The 14027-nt window shown below is 38.0% G+C and overlaps 1 protein-coding gene across 3 annotated transcripts in view; it reads left to right on the top strand.

The window, feature by feature from the left end:
* The window catches only part of arhgef10la (Rho guanine nucleotide exchange factor (GEF) 10-like a), a 253242-nt gene that overhangs the window by 188933 nt on the left and 50282 nt on the right, over positions 1-14027 (top strand). The window lies entirely within an intron of this gene.

Raw genomic sequence — 14027 nt, 5'->3', positions numbered from 1 at the left:
TAACACTGCAGACCACTGATTGGTCAAAGAGTTTTCTCTGTGACCCGCCGTTTTACAAAAAACAGATGTGGAAGTGGACAGTAAATATAGCGGTACATTAATCCACATGATAACAGCCCAAACCTACACCATGGTCGGTCGAGGAGATTCAGTCTTTGGTGGCCGACATAAAAATTCAGACGAGACAACACGCAACGAGAGAGTTTATCAGCAACTCTCTTACAGGAAGTAACGCGCCGCATCGCTATGACAACCAGGTACTGTAAAGTCAGTAGTATCTTGTAATGGAAACAGTCTCCAGGAATACAGAGTCGAGCCGAGTCGAGCTGGTTCCACTTAGTGGAAACGCGGCAATAGTGTCTTTTATTCAGTGTCTGTGTTGAGCCTCTACAGTTCTAGACCCTTGAACTAACTTACACTGTGACTCCTATAGAAGTGTCTTATGTCCAGTTTTCTTTTCTTTGACATCCTTTACATCCTAATTACCGAGCACACATACATGGGCGCGCACACAAACAAACACATGTCCAAATATAAATGTAAATGACACCATTGATATTCAAATCTGTCTGGCTAATGTGACCCAGACAGAACAAATACAAACACACTGAAAAATTACCTTAGCTAGTAAAAGCAACTACAGTCTACTCTCGTTATACCGCCAACTTCCGTTCACGGCCAAATTGGCGGTATAGCGAAAATGGCGTTACAACGGGTTGCGTCCATAATGTGCATGTCTTTACTATATGATGTCTATGCTGCCTCCGTTAACCTGTTCTAATTGCGTTTCTAAATAAATCTTGATTCTGTTATGTTGTAAGGGATCATTTAAAGTGGGGAAACATTTTAAGCATTATTATACCGTGTCGGGAAATGACACCCCATCATCTTGAGGCTTTGGCTTAATCCCACGTCCTCTTCCCGACATCCTGACCTACTGAGTGTACTGCGACAAATGAACGGTGGCCGTTCCGTAGACCTACTCGTAGCTTGTCGCGATCAGCGTCTGGCGCGTTTGTTTCAGTGCATTGTTAAAATTTATGTGTACTCGATGGCAATCACGCTGGCGGTGTAACGGTCGGGAAATCAATGGTATAAGTGTTGTTTGTGCATGGAACTGGGCTGGCGGATGGCGATAGGCGGAAATGGCGCTAGCTAATGGAATAATGCACTGGGGATTTTTGTGCAATGGTTTTAGTCGGCGGTGAGCGAAAATGGCGGTATAACGGCGGGTGGTTTAACGAGAGTAGACTGTAGCAGGTTCCTTTTACAAGTAGATGGAGTGACAGCAGGGACGGCCAATCACATGTACGTTAGCAAAACCAAAGAGCCAATCGGAGAGCGACATTTACATTAGAGGCAGGACTTCTAGCAGAGACCAACCGTTAACCCTTTGTGTCCCAGAATCATTGACTAAACACTACGGACAGCGGTTGGATTGATATGGACGAGACAGTACACTGTAAGCCTGGATAAGTAGAGTTTACTCAAAAAATTTGAGGCAAGTGATTGCACTTAAATGATTTGAGTAATGATCGACTAATCATTTGGTTTAAGTAGGTTCAGCTTTAATGCTAAAAGTACTGAACTTAAACTATTAAGTAGAAAACACTAAAAGACAAGTTATTTGTACTTTAAATCTGTTGTAAAATCAACCCCACTATCCAACCATTCAACTCAGCATTTTAGGTTACACTGACTAATTTACTCAATTGCAGCCAGATCAATTTATCATTAAATAAACAACTTTTTTAAATTGATAAAACTCAAAATCCTATTCCTGACCAAAATAGTTATAAAATTGTTCACCTTAATATGTTGTAGCATTTACAGTAGTTAGGTCAATGTCATTTCCCAGTACAAGAAGTACTTTTAATTTGACAAGACATTAAGGTTTCCATTGTACAAGAACAGTTTCAGATGAACAGTAAATCCATAGTTCTTCCTCTGGCTCTGACTCATGGTGCAGCTCTACAGAAATACAAAAACAAACACAAAAAGGCCAATGAACACTGCCATACACACATTAAATCCAAATTAACACTAACACCACAACCCCGCTGAACCCCTGCACAGAAAAAGAACACATTTACAACAACATGCCCATTACCCACAATGCAATGCGAAGATAAAAAGGTGTGGTCATGACTAAAACTTAGTGATTTAATTCCATTCAACTTCAACTTTTTCGTACTTTCAACTATGTCTACAAATTAGTAGAATATACTGAACATTTTATAGTAACATCATAAAACTGAAATCATTTCAGTGCATTGTATTAAAGCATTTTAGTAAATACAAATTCCAGGCTGACAGTGTAGTGGATGGATATTGGTAGAGATGTGTCACTAGCGTCCCTACACAATTCTACGCCCCTGTATCATATTGTAATTTGTATCATATCGCCAGATTCTTGCCAATACACACCCCTAGTACAGAGCTGTCTTCCCAGTTTTTCATCCTGCTCTTGGTTATTTGGATGCAGTCACATTATACGTTATTCTAAAAAAAAAAAAAAAAACTTGGCTCACTTTGTATTGTAAAAACCTGAGTATACTGTTTTTTTTTTTAGGGCTCCTGTGCGGTGAACACTAGATTTAAAGCGTCCCACATTTTCAGCTGATATATTTCTTAAGGGTGAAATTGTCATCTTAAGACTGAATTTACTTTGCACCACTTTTCTTGCTTACTCTGACATTCTGGAAATAGCAACCTTGCCAACTGGACGAGCGGCTCCTCGAAGTACTAAACACATCTGAACCTCTCCTGGTTTCATTCTGCGGAGGTGTTTGTAACCAAAGCAAAACCCTGTGATCCATTAAAAAAAAAAAAAATAATAATAATAATGATAATAATGGTGGCCTGTAGATTCAGTAAGAATAATTAGTGGTGGAGCATTCCCACCCCCAGTTGGTTCTACCTCCCTGGCAGGCTTGTCAAATAAGGGATGACACTAATCATATTAAAGTGAGATGGGCTGTGGGGATTTCTGTGTGCTTTGATCAAAGTAATGACATTGTGTCTAATCAGCCTGATATCCCAGTGCTTCCCCATTTTGCCTTTACCTTCCATGTCCCACTTTTGCCAACATGATGCTATTTGTTTTTAGATAAGGTCTTCCACAACCCATTCTACGTCCTGTCTTATAAACTCGCCGAAGTTCTCCAACACCAGAAGTTTTCAAATGCAACGTGTGATGTTTTGGATTCACTTAGATCACAGGTGTCAAACATGCGGCCCGGGGGCCAAAACCAGCCCGCCAAAGTTTCCAACGGGGCCTGTAGGATTAATTCTTCCATGCATGAATTATGAGAACCATAAACACGATTTTTCGCCGTTTTTTTTTTTTTTTTAATTCGCCACCACCGCCCCCTCTTCGGAGGACAGCTTTATTTTTAATTATACAGGGGTTATTGTCTTTTGTTCAGAACAAAAGAAAATTAACCCCTGTATAATTAAGATAAGAAGACAAGATGAAAATTCTTGAACTATTTATTTTTAATTACAGCTTGTGTTTAACCCTTTCATGCATAGTGGTCACTACAGTGGACAGCTATTCTATAATGCAATTTAACCTGAACGTCTATAATAGTACCTGCATAATATCTGTATTATAAAGGCTAGGAAATAAAATGTTACTAATATTTAGCCCATAAAGACCCAGTGTTTCTTTGATGGCAGTTCCAAATGATTTTTTCTCTATTTACCCTTTCTTAAGTGATTTATCACCATTTATTATAATATTATCCTCTGTATTTAGCGTTTTTTCAGTGTAAAGTGGGTATTTTATTCCCGTAAATTCTGGACTATAAGCCGCTACTTTTTTCCCACGCTTTAAACACTGCGGCTTATACTCCAACGCGGCTTATACGACAATTTTACCTTATTGCCTGCCACACCCCAGGGAAGAATCTTTCTGTTGTTACCAGGTATGCAGGAATGGATAACATTAACAACTTAACCTTTATAAAGTTAATATTAACACACACAAAAGGGGAACTTTTAAGGAAAAATAGAAAACTTTCAAATATTAATAGTTTCACAAATATACAAAACAAAACTCTGAATGAAAACACCCAATAAAGCTCTCCAGAGACCGTCATAAATTTAAAGCATCTCAGAATTAATGCACACGTCGTGCGTAATGTTAAATGAAAATGATATTACAACAGACATAATTACTTGTTTTTAATCTTGATATTTTAAAAATAAATTAAAAGTCCTACTCTAACGAAAAATAAAAATTTGTTCACTTTCAAGTATCTTTCAAGTCATTTTAAGTCTGTGAATCCGCAGCTGGTGCAAAAGCAAGTCAATCCCGTATCGGCACAAATCCAAAGGAAACCCCGATAAGTCCACCGACAAAAAAAGAAAGAAAGAGAAAATGTGCTTTTATTACTATCGTTTTATTGCCTCGTTTTTTGTCTTTTGTTTTTTAATCATAATATTAACAACGAATCAACCTATAGATACAGGGGTTGGACAAAATAATGGAAACACCTTAAAACATCAACAAAATATAATTTAATATGGTGTAGGTCCGCCTTTTGCGGCAATTACAGCCTCAGTTCTCCGAGGTATTGATTCATACAACTTGTGAATTGTTTCCAAAGGAATTTTAAGCCATTCTTCAATTAGAATACCCTCCAACTCTTTTAGAGACGATGGCGGTGGAAATCGACGTCTTACTTGAATCTCTAAAACTGACCATAAATGCTCAATAATGTTGAGGTCTGGGGACTGTGCCGGCCATACGAGATGCTCAACTTCATTAGAATGTTCCTCATGCCATTCTTTAACAATTCTAGCTGTAAGGATTGGGGCATTATCATCTTGAGGTGAAGGTGTTTCCATTATTTTGTCCAACCCCTGTATGACAGCAGGCTCACACATATCAGACCCATTTACATACAGGGAAGAATTTCATTTGAACTCAAAGAAAACCTTTATCCAATTACCGTCCAGTTTTGACGCAATGAAAAAAAAGGTTCCACTCGCTCCCATAGACTCCCATAGAAGCCAGGCTTCAACGGGGAAATGCATTGACCATAGATCGTATGAGGAAACAGCGCAACGGGAATGTATGAGAAGTGACCAACATCGAGTCTGATGATTTGTGATAAAGCTGATTCTGAACGAACTCATCTGTGAGATGAACGTGTTTTAACACATGTGTAGTCAATGAAATGTCAACACAACCGAACATATTTAACCATTTAATTTTTGTAATGATAGGGGAAGCTGGGCTTCTCTTGCAGTCTATGAGAAATCGCCACTGGTGAACACCCGTGGCTTATAAACCGGCGCAGCTTATACGTGTACAAAATTGATTTTCTTTCTAAAATTAGGGTCTGTGGCTTATATTCAGGTGTGGTCTATAGTCCGGAATTTACGGTATATTTAATCTGCTGATGATGTTGCTGTTCATTAAAACTCAGGGTAAATTCAAAGGATATTAAATCAGAAACAGGGAAAACAGAAAAAAGTGACGTTTTCAGCAAATCTATCATTAATTATGTGTCTCCATCCACTGTCATTGATCCAACTTCATGGGCTTTACTGGTGAATCAATGTTGTAGAAGATGACGGTGTTTCCACGGTAACTACGGAGCCTCTGATGTCCAAACGGGTCATATCTGATGACCGTGAAAAGATGACAAACTGTATTTGAAACAATTATTTACATTTTCATGGAGTTAAAAAATATCCAGCTGAGTGGACATTTTTTAACTCCATGAAAAACAGATTCATAAACTTTTTTTAATTGCATTGTTTTTTTCATGCCTAAAGAGGAATAAAAACACTCCAGAAAAAACATTGACTAAGGTTCTCATTATTCATGCATGAAAGGGTTAAGTAACAATCTCAAACTTTATATGTGCATGTTCATCCATTCCTTGCTCGTATACATATACATAGAGGGAGGGCTCATAGACGAAAGTGTACAGGGACAGGATGAGACAAGACCGTGGTTCCTCTGTAGGCATGAAAAAAACAATGCGATTGACTTTTAAAAAAAAAAAATTATGAACCTATTTTTCATGGCGTTGAAAAAATGCCCACTCAGATGGATACCATGCATTTAATTTTTGAAGCCAAGAAACATGTATTTACTGGTATATTGTGTAAAAACTACGAAATAGAAACGTTTTTAACACTCCTAATCTGATGTTTTCTCATATTTAAACTCTAATACTAGTTATTACTCACTTTATGGAGATAATATTAAAAAAAACATTTTGTGAAAGAAAAAAATTATAATTACAGTCTAATAACAATCAGCAATTGATTTACACTCAAACATGTTAGTGCAGGTCAGGTTTATCAAAAACAGCGAAGTTAGAGTAATAGTATGAACTGCAGTGTATGGGATGATGCAGAAGTGTCCACTGTGTTGGCTGATATGGAACTAAAACAATAAAACCCATGAATATACAAGAGAACAGATGGAGAGTAACTGTCCACTGTAGTGACGACTATGCATGAAAGGGTTAACTGGCAAAGTGCAAGTTAGGGCTTCGAACTCAAAAATAATATCATAATAACCTATAAATAATGACAACACCAATTTTTTCTCTTTTAGTGCAAAAAATGTTAAATTATGAAAATATTTACTGTAAGAAACTGTTCCTTAACAATAAAATGTGAATAACCTGAACAAATATGAACTACCTGAAATGTCTAAAGAAAATTAAGTCCAATTTTAACAATATTCTGCCTGTTACTAAATGTTTTGTGCCTTTGTAGATCTGATCTGTAATGCACATGTAGCCTATAAATGATAAGTCCAGGCATAATATTGATAAAATTGTACTTATATTTCTGAACAAATTTCTGTTTTTTTCAGGTTATCCACATCCTTTTTGTTTGGATAGTTTTGTAAATGTAAATATTGGCATAATTGAATGTTATTTTTGCACTAAAATAATTTGGAGTTGTCATTATTTATGAGTTATCATGCTGTTATTTTACTGGTTCGATCCACTTCAGATTAAATTGGGCTGAATGTGGCCCCCGGAAAAAAATGAGTTTGAGACCCCTGATTTAGATTCATCAGTTGCATTTTACTGATATAGATATGTATGGTTGAGCTCATTTTAAGTACCTTATTTACTTTTGGGTAGTTTTGCCTACAGCAATGCATCACAGTCAATAAGATCATCATAGGTGTAGAGCGGCACTGTCCTGTGAGAACCACTTATATCTAAAAAAATAAAAGTCAACTTTTCATGAGCCCAGAGCTTTGTGGTGATGCATTTTCTTTGCTAATCAGATTTATTTAACTTAAGCCATAAAGACCCAGTGCTACTTTTGTGTCAGTTTCCTAATGAATTTTTCTCTTTATTTAACCTTTTGTAAGTGATTCGTCTCCATTTATTATATTATCCTCTGTGTTTTGCATTTTTCACTGTAAATCATGTTTTTTTTATACATACATATTTTATTACCTATATTTAATTTAGATGCAAGGTTCTAATAGTTTTGGATTTTTCATCATAGTTTAGTTTTATTTAGTTTTGACTTTTTTTTCTCTAATTCAGTTAGTTTTAATTAGTTTTCAGAGCAGGTTTGCTAGTTTTTATTAGTTTTAATTTTTTTCTAAATGCTTAGTTTTAGTATTAATTTTAGTTTTGTCCTATCTTTTATCTTCTTCGTCGTCGTATTCATATAAATCCCAGACAGGACTCTGCTGCTTTCTCCCAACTTTAGTCTCCATGTTTCCAGGTAGAGTGGGGACCAGAAGACGACTGGAAACCACAAGTGACGGACCGTGAAGTACCATATGGTGCTGCTAGCTAAAATTGCTAGAGCGAAATAAATCGCTTTCGTTTCAATCCGACATTGACAAAGACAAAAACGAAGGGAATTTTATCCATAATTTTGATCTGTTTTAGTTAGTTTTGTAAGCACACAATACAGTTTCAGTTATGTTTTTTTTTATTTTAATTATAGTTTTTATTTATTTCAGTTAACAAAAATGTTTTTACAATTCTAGTTTTTGTCATTTCGTTAGTTTTCGTTAACGATAATAACCTTGTTTAGATGCTCATGAAACTCAATAAATTCAAAGTTTATTATATTAAAATTGAGAAAACTGTAGAAAAATTGACTTTTTTGGAAAAGATTTCAGTAACTGAATGTAAAAACGAGTGTTTTCAACCACTGTTACTGGTCAAACTCCATGGGTTTTACTGGTGAATCAATGTTGTAGCAGACGATGGTGTTTCCACGGTAACTACGGAGCCTCTGGACGACCAAATGGGTCATATCTGATGACCATGAAAAGATGACAACCTTCATTTAACACCAATTATTAGGGATGGGAATCGATAAGAATTTAACGATTCCAATTCCATTATCAATTTTGCTTATCGATCCGATTCCTTATCGATTCTCATTGGGTGAGGGAATTAAAGAGTACAAACGGGTGTGTTTGCATGAACTGTCTTTTATATTTCCATCTCTGCACAGAAAATATAACATATACAGTATGTACAAATAATAAGAACAGATGATGCCGGTTCCAGTTTGGGGAGGGGGCAGCGGCATGCAGTGAAAGTGAAACTAAAGACGCTTTACTAATTCCTCTATTGTCGCATTTTAAATTCGTGGAACCAGTTCGACTCTGCCCGTCTCCAGTTGTTGTGCACCTCATTTCCTTTCCCCTACCTTCGGAAACTTGTATTTGAGGGGGTATGACGTTTGTTGCCCGTACCAGAACCGCAACTGGGCCCGGATGACGGCCTGGTGTTCACTCTGCCGCTAGATTCACAAGCGCCGCTAATTAGCAAATCGAATGAATCACATGCTGTGGACAAATGTTTGAGCAGATTGGAGGGATTCCACCCTTTTGAAGAAATGGAAGGTCTGACAGTGTTCCAGTGGACCTGGTGTCATCTTTTCAGACCGTTTCTGCCTCAACGCCATGTTGGCTACGTTCTGATCAAAACAATGCAGCGCACACGTGACGTCATCGCCCATGCGCAATGAATGCGGAATCGATAAGCAGAATTGTTAAGCAGACAGGCAAACGATTCCAAGGACTCGAGCTACTGGGATCCGGTTCTCAACAAATACTGGTTCCCGATTCCCATCCCTACCAATTATTCACATGTATTGATTGGATTAATGGATCAGCAGGTATTAAATATTTTCGATCAGGAGATGGTTTTGGTGGCCAGTGGATGTTTGGGTCTTTATGGGTTTAGAAGTAGGAGAATAGGAGTGTCAAACATTCCAAATCAACAGATATAGTGGTATGTGGTTTTCACTGGACCCAAACAATATGAAAAGTGTAATATGTCCTAAACTACTCATTTCAGGTTTTAGCCAGAACTGCAGTATTTGCCTCCATGATGTACTGTAACATTCATATAAAGTAAAAGCACCTCTGCACTGAGAGCAGTTCAGTAAAACTACTTCACCTTCCATTTCACCTGCGCCTATTACTGACAAGAGTCACTTCCTGCACTGGTTTTAAAGAAATTAGGCCATTTGGTGACCTGTGGTTTTCTTTTCATAATATACTAAGTGGAATGCAGCTTTCTATTATAACCTTACTCCCACGCTCCTTCCTCTGCTTCGAGACAAGTGTAATTAATGCTGGAAGCACATTTACTGTTCAGGAAGTATAGCCTTCGCCCCAAGCTGAAGAGGTAGAATTTGTCCAGAGCAAATTCCAGATATCAGTGCCTTTAAATCAACGCTGATGACTTTCTTAGGACACGATATTTGCACTGCATAAAGGGGAGGCAAAGAGTAAAGAACTGAATTAAAACAGGCAAAGATAATGACTTTGTGAGTGGTGATTGTAGTGTGTGTGGGGGTTTTTGGAAGGTACAGATGGACACGTGAACATAAAAAATGTACAGATGCTTGAATAAGAAGGGGCCTTGCCTCCGGCTCTGGTTACACACAGTTACTTGAAGCTGTTTTTTTTTTTTTTTTTTTTTTGGGTTTCATGCTGCAAGATAAGTCCTCCCTATCTTCTTTTCACCCTGTGCAACAGACCATTATTTGTTCTGGCTCATTCTCAAGAGCCCACAGGATCGCTCCTGTCCAGATTCTGCACGCTGATACAAATCAAACAAATGATTGCATGCAAATAAGGGTGAGCGCGGAGGAGAAGAGCTAAAGACTATATTTAGCTCATGTCACATTCACACGATGTGATTCATACAGAGTATAAATCTTCGGTGTCTAGCAGCAAGCAGCCATGCACCCTTTTTTTTTTTTTTCACGAAGGACATTTTATTCTGTGGACATTCACCCAGGCCTCACACAGGAGTAATGAATGAAATTATATTGAAAACCCGCTGTGACACTTTAATTGTTTGGAAATGGGAGCAATTGGAATTGCATTAGTAATAGGGTGAAGGGCTCCTGCTGTCTTGGTTTTCTTCGAATCAGCATTGACAACGGCCAATAGAAGTGTGGTATAAGAGAAATCAAGCATCTGTAGAACCTCAGACCACCTCTGGAAGCTTCCTGCGATACACCTAACTTTGGTTTTGATATCTAAGAGTGCATTCTTCATTACTCATACCTCGTTTTCAGTGAATTTATTCGACCTGTTATAGAGAGCGTTTCATTCAGCTTGTATGTGTAAATGCAAGGAGCTAGTTTGATTAATTACAGCTGTAACGATTATTTGAATAATTGACACAAATTAATTGAAAAATTTATTTGATTACAATTTTTCTGAATCTAAGGCTGCGTTTCCACTACGTGGTACCGGCTCGGCTCAGCTCAACTCGACTCGACTTGACTCGGCCTTTGTGCGTTTCCATTACGAAAAAGGACCGTGAATCTGGTACCCGGTACTAGTTTTTTGGTATCACCTCCGCCGAGGTTCCAGAACTGGGGACCAGATTCTAAAACGTGACGTGTAAACACTGCAGACCGCTGATTGGTCAGAGAGTTGTCTCTGTGACCCGCCATTTTACAAAAAACAGATGCGGAAGTGGACAGTAAATATAGCGGTAGGTTAATCCACATGATGACAGCCCAAAAACTACACCAGGGTTTGTCCAGGAGGTTCAGATGTAAAAACTCAGCATGAACTTAATGAGACAACACGCAACGAGCGAGTTTATCAGCAACTGTCTGAGCAGACGATACGGAAGTAACGCGCCACATCGCTATGACGTCCAAGTACTGTAAAGTCTGTAATGGAAATGGTCTCCAGGAATAGGACCTGGTACCCGAGTCGAGCCGGTCCCATGTAGTGGAAACGTGGCAAAAGCTTCATGTCCTTAACTTCACTGTTGCTGCTAAACATTGGTTCTGCTGTTATGTTTCACATGGACACTTATTACAATGGACATGACGCCAGGATCAACACGAACAACATGAAGAGATGAGGACAAAAAGGCAGAAAATGTCCATATGCTCACTTTTCTTCATTGGAACCATCACTTACTCCTTTAAACATTTAAGCTTTCACACAAACATTGAGAATATTTGGCTTTATTTTATAGATATTTTTTGTATGGCAATGTCTACTGCCACAGTACTGTGGCACGAAATATGGGTGTGTCTAGTGCCACAGAGCCAATCAAATGTTAGCATTTGTACTAGAGCCAATCACGGATACTGTTCATGAACTCATTATCCTCTTGTTGACACAGTACTGTGCTCATATATGGAGTATGCTTTAGTTCAGGTGTCAAACATGCGGCCCGGGGGCCAAATCCGGCCCGCCAAAGGGTCCAGTCCGGCCCTTGGGATGAATTTGTGAAATGCAAAAATTACACTAAGATATGAACAATCCTTTTAGTTCAGGTTCCACATTCAGACCAATTCAATCTCAAGTGGGTCATAGTGACCTATAAATACTCACAACTCCAAATGTTTCTCCTTGTAAATGTAAATGTTTTCATGTATTTACACTAAAACAAAGTATAATATTGCAAAAATATCCGAATAACCTGAACAAATATGAAGAACCTGAAATGTCTTAAGAGAAGTACATGCAATTTTAACAATATTCCACCTGTTACTAAATGCTTTGTGTGTCTGTAGATCCACTGTGATCTGTAAGTTATAATGTACATGTGGAAATGCTAAACTGAGGAATAATATTGTTAAAATTACACATTTTTTTTCAGTTTGTTCAAATTATTCACATTGTTTGAAAGGATAGTTTGTACATGCACACATTTTCATAACGTAAATTGACTTTTTTCACTCTAAAACATAGAGAAAAGTTTGGAGTTGACATTATTTATATATTATTATATTATAATCTTACTGGTCTGGCCCAGATCAAATTTAGCTGAATGTGGCCCATGAACTAAAATTAGTTTGACACCCCTGCTTTAGTTCATTCTTTTGTTCATTTTTCTACCACAGTACTGTGGCAACTGATGGAAGAAATGACAAATTAGTCACAGTATATAGTATAGAATAGGAATTATTGTTGTAAATGCTCTATATGTTGTTTTATGGTGCTCTTTGCTCTGTGCAGTCAGTGAGATTGAGGCTGGAGAAGGTGGGCGGAGCTACATGTTTTAGATGCAGCAGTGTTACTTCACAGTTCTGTGTCAGTTCAGTGTATTCTGCACTCTGAACATTGTCCCAGTGGCTGATTTAATCAATGTTGGATTTACCTACTGGCGTGCCCCCCCCCCATTTGAAAATCTGCAGAAAAAAATGCTGCTTTGACCAGGAATCAGATCTGAGTCTTCCGTATTGCAGTTCTATTGAGTTAAATCTCTGCTGTCTTTAGATCAGACCTGATTTGCTATCTGATTGCCTGGTACTTTTTGGGATGTAACATTACGGGATGTGTCAAGTGCCCAGTCTACACAAGATACCAAGATATAACTAGAAGCACTCGGAGAGCGCAGACCTCCACCAAGGCTGATCAGTGGCCCCCCCGTGGGCCCCCCCCACGCCAAGGAGGTTATGTTTTTGCCAGGGTTTGTTTGTTTGTTTGTCTGTTTGTCTGTCCGTTAGTGTGCAACATAACTCAAAAAGTTATAGACAGATTTTGATGAAATTTTCAGGGTTTGTTGGAAGTGGGCCCCCCCACCCCCGATCACCACCAAAATTTAATCATTTCTTCCTTATCCCATTTCCAACAAACCCTGAAAATTTCATCAAAATCTGTCCATAACTTTTTGAGTTATGTTGCACACTAACGGACAGACAAACAAACAAACAAACCCTGGCAAAAACATAACCTCCTTGGCGGAGGTAACAAGAAAAGCACTTGGGGATCGCAGACCTCCGCCAAGACAGACCTGCCCCCCCCCCCCCCCCCCGATCATCACCAAAATTTAATCATTTCTTCCTTGTGCCAGTATCAATATTTCCTGAAACTTTCATGAAAATCCATCCACAACTTTTTGAGTTGTCCTGCTAACAAACAAACACACAAACAAACAAAGCAAAGTGATCACAATACTTCCTGGCTGAGGTAACGAGCGTGTTGATTGGCTCTGTGGTAATAGACAAACCGATATTTTGTACCACAGTACTGTGTCAGTATCCACTTTATATCCTTTGAGGTTTCAGGTTAAGTTATTTGTCATTTTCAGACATGTCTTTTTCACACATATCTGTATGATTTTTTTTTTCACTTATTCAAATAATTGTTTAAATGAATCAAATCAAAGAAAATAAGCGATAGATTTATGGATTTCAAAAATAATCGATTGCTGCAGCTGGTTTTCTCTGCTTCATTTTGTGGGCGCTGACTTCACTTACTGAAATCATCTCATTGTTAAGCAAGTGAGAGCCTTTCAGAAACTTACAAGAGCCTCTCTGTTCTTATCTGATGGAGAGATCGCAGGGTTGGAAGAATTGTTTGATCTCCCAGAGATGACATTGTGAATCCATTACATAATGTGTTTAAAATTCTAGTAATATAAAAAAAAGAAATTGAGCTAAGAACTACAATCGACAAGGTCTGAAAGGAGACTTGATTTGAACTTCTTTTAAATCTAAATTACACGTTACAGGTAGAGAATGTTTAACTAAAGACACATTATCCACAGGTCTTCACTATTTGATTTGAAGAC

Source organism: Sphaeramia orbicularis, chromosome 5 (assembly GCF_902148855.1).
Source record: "Sphaeramia orbicularis chromosome 5, fSphaOr1.1, whole genome shotgun sequence".
NCBI classification, from domain to species: domain Eukaryota; kingdom Metazoa; phylum Chordata; class Actinopteri; order Kurtiformes; family Apogonidae; genus Sphaeramia; species Sphaeramia orbicularis.
This window is presented reverse-complemented; position numbering and strand designations above follow the sequence as displayed.